Raw genomic sequence first — 6,931 nt, forward strand, 5'->3', positions numbered from 1 at the left:
CTGGCCGCCGGCGCCCGCCGCCGCCCGCCTTCCCCGCCGCCCAAGCGCCCAGGCTGCGGCCGCCCGAGGTAAGTGCCTGCCCCGCTCCTGGGGGAGGGGCGGTAGTCTGTCCCGCCGGGCTTGTGTGTCCTGCCCGGCTGTCTGCCTTGGCTTGAGATCCAGAGTGTGTTGTAAGGCGCCTGCAGTGTAAACTTCTGAAGTTGTGCAGAGCCGCTGTGGCCAGGAAGACACGTTGCCATGATGCCCCCGTGGGCTTGGGGAGACTGGTGGTGTAGTCCTCCTTCGGGCTCTCTAGAGGAGAGGGACTTGACAGCTTTATATCCTGTCTGCCCTCTTAGTAAGGCGCCTGCAACACCAGAGTTTACTTCCTCACCTCTGCGCAGGGTTCTGCGGGGGCCTGTACGTTATTCCTTCAGGGACCTACCTGGATCTTCAAGACTGGACTTTCCTGACTTCCCCCAAACAAGAAAAGCGCTGGATTGCACAAGTGATGGCTTGGCGTGAGGAATCACTATTACACTGCTATTGCACCCTGACTGGCAGCTGTTAGCTGTCTGGACATGCATGGCAGCAAATCACAGGTTTCAGGGAAGGGATGGAGTAAGCAAGTGAAATACCATGAGACCCAAGACTAATTTCACATTGATAGTGCTCTTGACTAGCAGATCTTAAAACTAAAGAAGGATAATTATTATCCCCATTTGGGTACCAAACCCAGGAGGTAATATAGGACCCAGTTGGCTACCTACAATGCTTTATTTTTATGTTAGCAGCAACTCAAATTTCTGAATTTGCTTAGTGTGTTATGCAGTGTGATTTTATTTGTTTGTTTGTTTTAATATGGAGGTTGCTGTAAGAGAGGGCAGAAAAGCTTTTATAATTTACTTACCCCTATCATTTGTGTTTTTTTTGTTTTTGTTGTCAGCCAAGCTAGCAATGAACCACAGACTTGTGGGGACAGCTTATTTTTTCACCCTAGGAATTGTTAAAGGGAGAGTGGTAGGATGGAGCCAGTATTTGTGACTAGAAGAATTGCTGAGCTAGCAGGACAATATTGCCAACAGAGAAGGCCTGGTCAGCAGAATGAAGGATGCTTGTGACACTAGTAGGTAGAATTGACACAAGAAGATACTTTGCAGAGCTCTTCAAAATAATGGGTACATGCCATACTGTATCTGATTCTGGATCTCTAAACCTATCAGTCTCTAATGTGCCACCCCAACCTGCCTTCTGCTTGTAGCTGATTCTAAACTAGCTGCGCTGCCTAGCTTTTTGAAGTAAACAAGAAATGTTGTGTGTGGAGTGAATAGAGAGCAGTCAGCTAGCGTGCATGGAAGAATGTTTCAAATTCTGTGGCTAATGAAACCTGGCTATTTGGAAGGGAATACTTACTAAACTGAATTTGGGATTAAGAATATAAACATCCTTAATTAGTAAAAAAAAATAAATAAAGTGTTGAAATGTGAAAACCCACATAATGCTTAGAGAAAAAGCTGGAGAAGGTTTTAACAATCCCAACTGGATTAAAGTTCTGTGGGCCAGATCTTCAGGTGACTTTAACTTGAATATGTCAAGTGAAGTAAATGCAGTTATGCTTATGAACTCCAGTTAAAGATCTGAGCTGATTTTATTCATTTAAGAATGCCCTGTATCTCTGGTGAAAAACCCCTCCAGATGAACTAGTAGTTGAAGGCACCCTGTGACGCTGTAAGGAGAAACAAATCACTGGGGTTGTGAAAGAAAACACAAAATGGGAACTGCTTTAATTCCAAAAGACTGAGACTGAATAAAGCATTAAAGCTAATATTTTCATTTTGAACAACAGAATACATTAATTTGGTGGGTAGGAACGACAGCAGAAATATCTAGAGACAAATACAATTGCTTTAATTTTTTATGCCATATGCACATTCTTTTCCTGGTGTATTACCTCTCATTTTCCTCTGAAATTTTCCTCTTTTGTTCCTGTCTGCTGGTTTCATGTGAATAGCTTCTCTACCATTACACTTGCTTTATCCTGTCTCTCTCTAATGGCTTTTATTTTGTGGTATTATTTCTCAAAACAATTTTACATAAAACATTAAAAAACCCAAATCTCAGAAGACAGCAATAATAGCACAGTTATTCTAGTCCAGGCATAGCTTTTGTAGTAAAATCTAATACCCTCTAAGATTCAGTTGCAAGATTCCCTTTCATGAGCCAAATGAAGTACATTACAATTAGCAAAACTTAAGCTGTCTACATGAAAAGAATGCAAAAGAAAATGTTAAATAAATTAGTAAGGGTTTTCATCCTTTCTGCTTAGATGTCCTGCTCCCAGTTCTCCAGATTTCTAAGGCTGTGTACAAATGTTAATTTCTAGCACTGGGAAATTTCCATCTAGGAATGATTCTGGGAGAAGAAGCAGTACAGATGTTCAGTTTTAATCTGCCGCCTTTCCCCTGTTCCTTGCACCTTCCAGGAGATGGGAGTAATCCCTGGTCTGGGGAAAGCATGGGCTGCTCCAGTCCTCCTGTTCTAGGAGGGACAGTGCCCCCTTCTGTGTCTCGCACTGGGCAGGGATTCTGGTATGTGAGCAGCTGGGAGCGTATGAGGAGTTGGCTCCCTTCCCTTCCTAGTCTCCCAAAGGAGTGGGAGCAGTTGCTCCCTATGCTTTTTCCACAATGGGGTGACCCTGGCTGCAGAAGACACAGGAGCCTTTCCCCATGTTTCTACTCCTGGGCCCCTGGAGGTATTAAGCTGCAGGCAAGTCCCTGGTCCTGGGAAGGTGCAAGGTTCTTCTGAGAGAAATTCTCTTGGGAATGACTTCTGCCTGGTTGGAGTTGGGTTATTTTTCTTGCAGAATAGCTGTTTTTGTCTTTGGAGAAAAAGTTAGAATATCTGTGCACTTGTGGTTTCTACCAGGAGAATGGCAATTCTTCTAATAGAAACAGAACATCTGTATGTTGCCTAAGTCTTTCAGCTGCCATTTTGTATTGTTTGTTTGTGGCTTTTTTGACATGAAGTAGCTTTTACCTCAACTCTTTTTTTTTTTTTGTGGGCATGTTTCTGTTGAATAGGATTTTACAGAAGTATAGGAAACTTTCCTGGCAGTGCAGAGATGGGAGACACATCAGCACCTACATGGGCCATGTAAATGTAGGCAATATACATAACTATGATTGCCAGTTTCTCTCTTCTGTCTTCCTTTAATGATTCTTAGGATTAGGTCACTTTTTCAGTCATGCTTTTCATAATGTTTACATCCTTTCTATTTTTGTTAATTTGTACCAGCTTTCTTATGTGTCATGGAGCCTTCCTATACTGTTGTTCTTTTCCTTCCAGGAATTAGTCATGTGGTGTTATGTAGCTTTGAAGCTGAAGTTTTCCAAAAATTTGACACACCTTTCCTTCCTTAGACACAGGAGAGAATGCTCAATATATAAGAATTTGCCATATATATATATAAAAATTCCAAGGAGAGAAAGTTGTGAGCGGGAGCAGAGAGCCTTCTTTGGAAAAAGAATGTGTTTGGCAAGCTATTCCATTTTGGGCTCTGCATATGAGGAAACACTAAATATTTGATAGCAAATATTTACTATAATAGGAGTCAGGCTGAGCGCTTAGAGTCAGTGGAAACATTTCTAACTAACTTCAGAAGGAGTCCCTCTCTTACCCCCATGCTTGAGTAGGACTCCCAGAGATAAATTCTTGTTTGGTTTTTTTTGTTTGAGGCCTTGATTCTGGAAATATTTATGGCATGAGCAGTACCTTTGTTTGTAATGGACCTTTTAATTTCAGTAAAATTCCTTGTGTGAGTAGGTTCACCCAAAGAGGACTGCAGGTTCAGCCCCTTGAAAAGGCAACATTTATGCTTTTTCTTTTTTGCTTTATTTGAATTCTTTCCTACAGACTCCATCCTTACTGTAAAATAATTGTTCTGTGCTCTGAGCCTCTCTGGGAGTGGAAAGGTGTGCATGGTGTGGGCTTGTTGTTTGCTTAGACTGTGCAGTGAATGCATTGAAATCTTTTGAGAATTACAAGGGAAAAATACATTCTATTTAAACACTATGGACTTGAAAAGAAGTGTGTCATCTAGTTGATATCAAAAGTTACATACACAAAATTGTATGTAAATTAGACCTCATGGTGTGGTTTGCTCTTTCACCGAAACCTGAATGTTTATTATCCTGTTGTTTGGCAAACCCTCCACAACAGGGCACTGCATCAGAGTGATGTTCCTGTATATGATATATTAAGTGATCAGATCTGTCTAGACAAGAGGTTGGTTTAATTCTGTGGGGTAATGATATGGGTTTTGTTGGTTCTGCCCCCCATAATGTTGGAAAATATGTAGATCATTTGCAACTGTAGGAAATAAATAAAACAATGTTAAATGTTTAGTTATGGAAAGATTTTTTATAAATAAACAGTTTCTATTAATGTTTATGTACTGAGACAACTGCTACCATGTGTATGTGATGCAAATCATTTATATTAAAAAAAAAATAAAACAATTTAGGAGTATTTCTAACACTTAGCATGAGTTGGCTTTAGGCAAGATAATTTGTAGAGAATGAAATGCACTTGAGCAACAAACCAGGGCAATCTACTCTAACCAGTACAGTCTAATATTAATAAAAATAATGCTTTAAACATGCAAGGGTTGCTCCCTTACTTAACACAAACAAACATATCCTCTCACAGAGGTTAGAGATGGGGGAGCAGAGGTGGGGAAACATCCATCTCTGCAAATTCTGTATGGTTCCCCACAGCACATAATTAACTTGTGTAATTGCAGAAGAGAGAATTTTGATTGACTTAAAAAAAACCCCAACCCAAACCCTTGGGGAGGGTAAAAAAATACAAAGAGGAAAATTGTGTTTTCACAGGTTTCTGTTGCAGTGTAGCTGTGTACATGATTCTTCTTTCAAAAGAATTAGCAGGACACACTGTTTTTCTTTATTTCCTAACCCATGCTTTGACTCTGAATCATGCAGTAACTCTTAATGAGTAGATTGGATAGCTGTACTTCTCTTAAGTTGGGGCTTTCTAAATGGCGGGCTGCAGCCATGAGATTCTTTTTCTTACTGAGGTGGTGGCTGGGGTCTCTGGCCTCCACCATTCCTTCTCCAGCTTCTGCTGATGGCCCCTGCTCCTGGGGAGGGGATGGGGTAGCAGAGTGGGAGGGAGCTAGGCTGTCCATGCTGCATGCACAGCAGGGACTCTGGGGTGCCATACTGCATGGCAAAAGGAGGAGTTGGGCTGTGCAACAGTGGGGAAGAGCTGCCATGAGGCATGCCTAGCTGGGAGGTGGAGGTTGGGCTGTGTGCAAGGTGAGGGAGCTGGTCTGCTTTTGCTTTCATGGATTGCTTGGGGTGGGGGGAGCCTATTCACATATGTGGGAATGGAGTTGGGAGGGCTGCTGGCATGGTGAACAGCTTGTGTGAGGAGTGACATCCCCAGCCCCACCCCCGGTCTGTGGCTCATGCAGCCCCTGTTAGCCCAGAAGTTGGTCAGTCCTGCTTTCAGTAACGCCAAAAGTAAGGATGCCTGGCTTATTTGTGTAGTGTTGTGGCCATGATAGTCCAGGAAATATCCAGGAAGCAAGGGTTGTTTGATAATATATTTTATTGAACCAATGACATATTAGGGGAAGATGTTAGGAAAGGTTTTAGGCACACATGCCCTTCCTTCAGTCTGGGAAAGAAGTGGGCATAGCCTGAACTACGAGCAGGTAAATCACTGTTTTTGACTTCAGAGGCCTGATATTCAAAGTAAACCTACGCAGTATCTTCAGCAGAGTGGCCTGGGAGCAAGAATTCATAGCTTTATTGGACATTAAAGTCATGCACTTAACATGGATGATGGTTTTATGGCTTGTTACAATTTACCTGCTCTGCCTGTTAACTTCTCTTCAAGTAATAATGACATTCTTCCTTTTGAATGGCCTTTCTCTTTTACTGAATTAGGCTGATATATTTCAATTGATCTTTATTTTGTGTGTGCCTACTTCTGATAACTTATCTTTGTTTCACAGGTTTACTGTCCTCTTTCTCTTCCTCTTTTGTGAATTTTCATTTACATAATGGAATTAAACAGAAGTAATTGTTTGACCTGATACTTAGGTTAGGTTGTATCTGCTTCTGTCCCAGAATTGAGGAAGGCCACATTGTGCCAGAAGGCTTGGCTAATATTATTCCCAACTAATATAACTGTTCTAATAAAATATATTCTCTAACACATTTTGTTTCATGTTATTAGAGTCAAACTCATTGGAGTATATACATAAGGCCCCTGATGCACCAAGAGGAATATTACACATATTTCTTCTCAGACTGTCTGTATGTAACCACCGTCCAGTCTTTGGAGTTGCTGAGTTGAAGAAAATAAAGTTTGTTTTCTGTTTCTTATTTAAATGATAGAAGAATTTGTACCAGGACTATAGGAAATGGTCCCTTGGGATTCAGACAGGATGGCAGTATTACATTCGCCAGTTACCTGATATGTTATAAAAAGCTGAGCGTTCTCTTCTGGGGAAGAAAAAGTCTTCTGCTTTTCTTTCTTTTGTGGCTTGATTCTCTGTGTCAGAAAAGATTTGTGGTGATAAGTTGGCTAGAGCCACAGCAACCATCACATGGGGGATTTTTTGCTGTATAGGCTGCTTGTCAAATGCTGGGAGAAGCATTGGGGAATGAAGAGGGCTAAAAGGCTGGGTACATTGGTGAATGACAACAGCATCCTAGTCATGTTTTGATTAAATCATTAGAAGTTCTGTTGGAACATCCAAAATTTCAGTGGCTTAAAAGAGTTAGATGTTGGGGTTTTTTTTGTTGTTGTTTAATGCAAAATGTAATACCTTGTTGCAGCCTAACTTATTTCCCAAATCATCAGGATGTTTTTCAAAAAGCACTGATTTTTTTTTTTAAGATTTTTTTTTTTTTTTTTTTTT

At 41.2% G+C, this 6,931-nt stretch overlaps 1 protein-coding gene across 2 annotated transcripts in view; it reads left to right on the forward strand.

Annotated features, from left to right (window-relative positions):
• The first annotated feature begins 21 nt into the window (after positions 1 to 21).
• SNX25 (sorting nexin 25) overlaps positions 22 to 6,931 on the forward strand; it is a 167,974-nt gene continuing 161,064 nt past the window's right edge. For both annotated transcript variants that reach the window (XM_019521916.1, XM_019521917.1), the window contains exon 1: positions 22 to 68. The gene's annotated coding sequence lies outside the window, so the exon portion shown is untranslated. The remainder of the gene's footprint in view (positions 69 to 6,931) is intronic.

Source organism: Gavialis gangeticus, unplaced genomic scaffold (assembly GCF_001723915.1).
Source record: "Gavialis gangeticus isolate Ggan-Ray unplaced genomic scaffold, GavGan_comp1, whole genome shotgun sequence".
In the NCBI taxonomy this organism is placed as follows: Eukaryota; Metazoa; Chordata; order Crocodylia; family Gavialidae; genus Gavialis; species Gavialis gangeticus.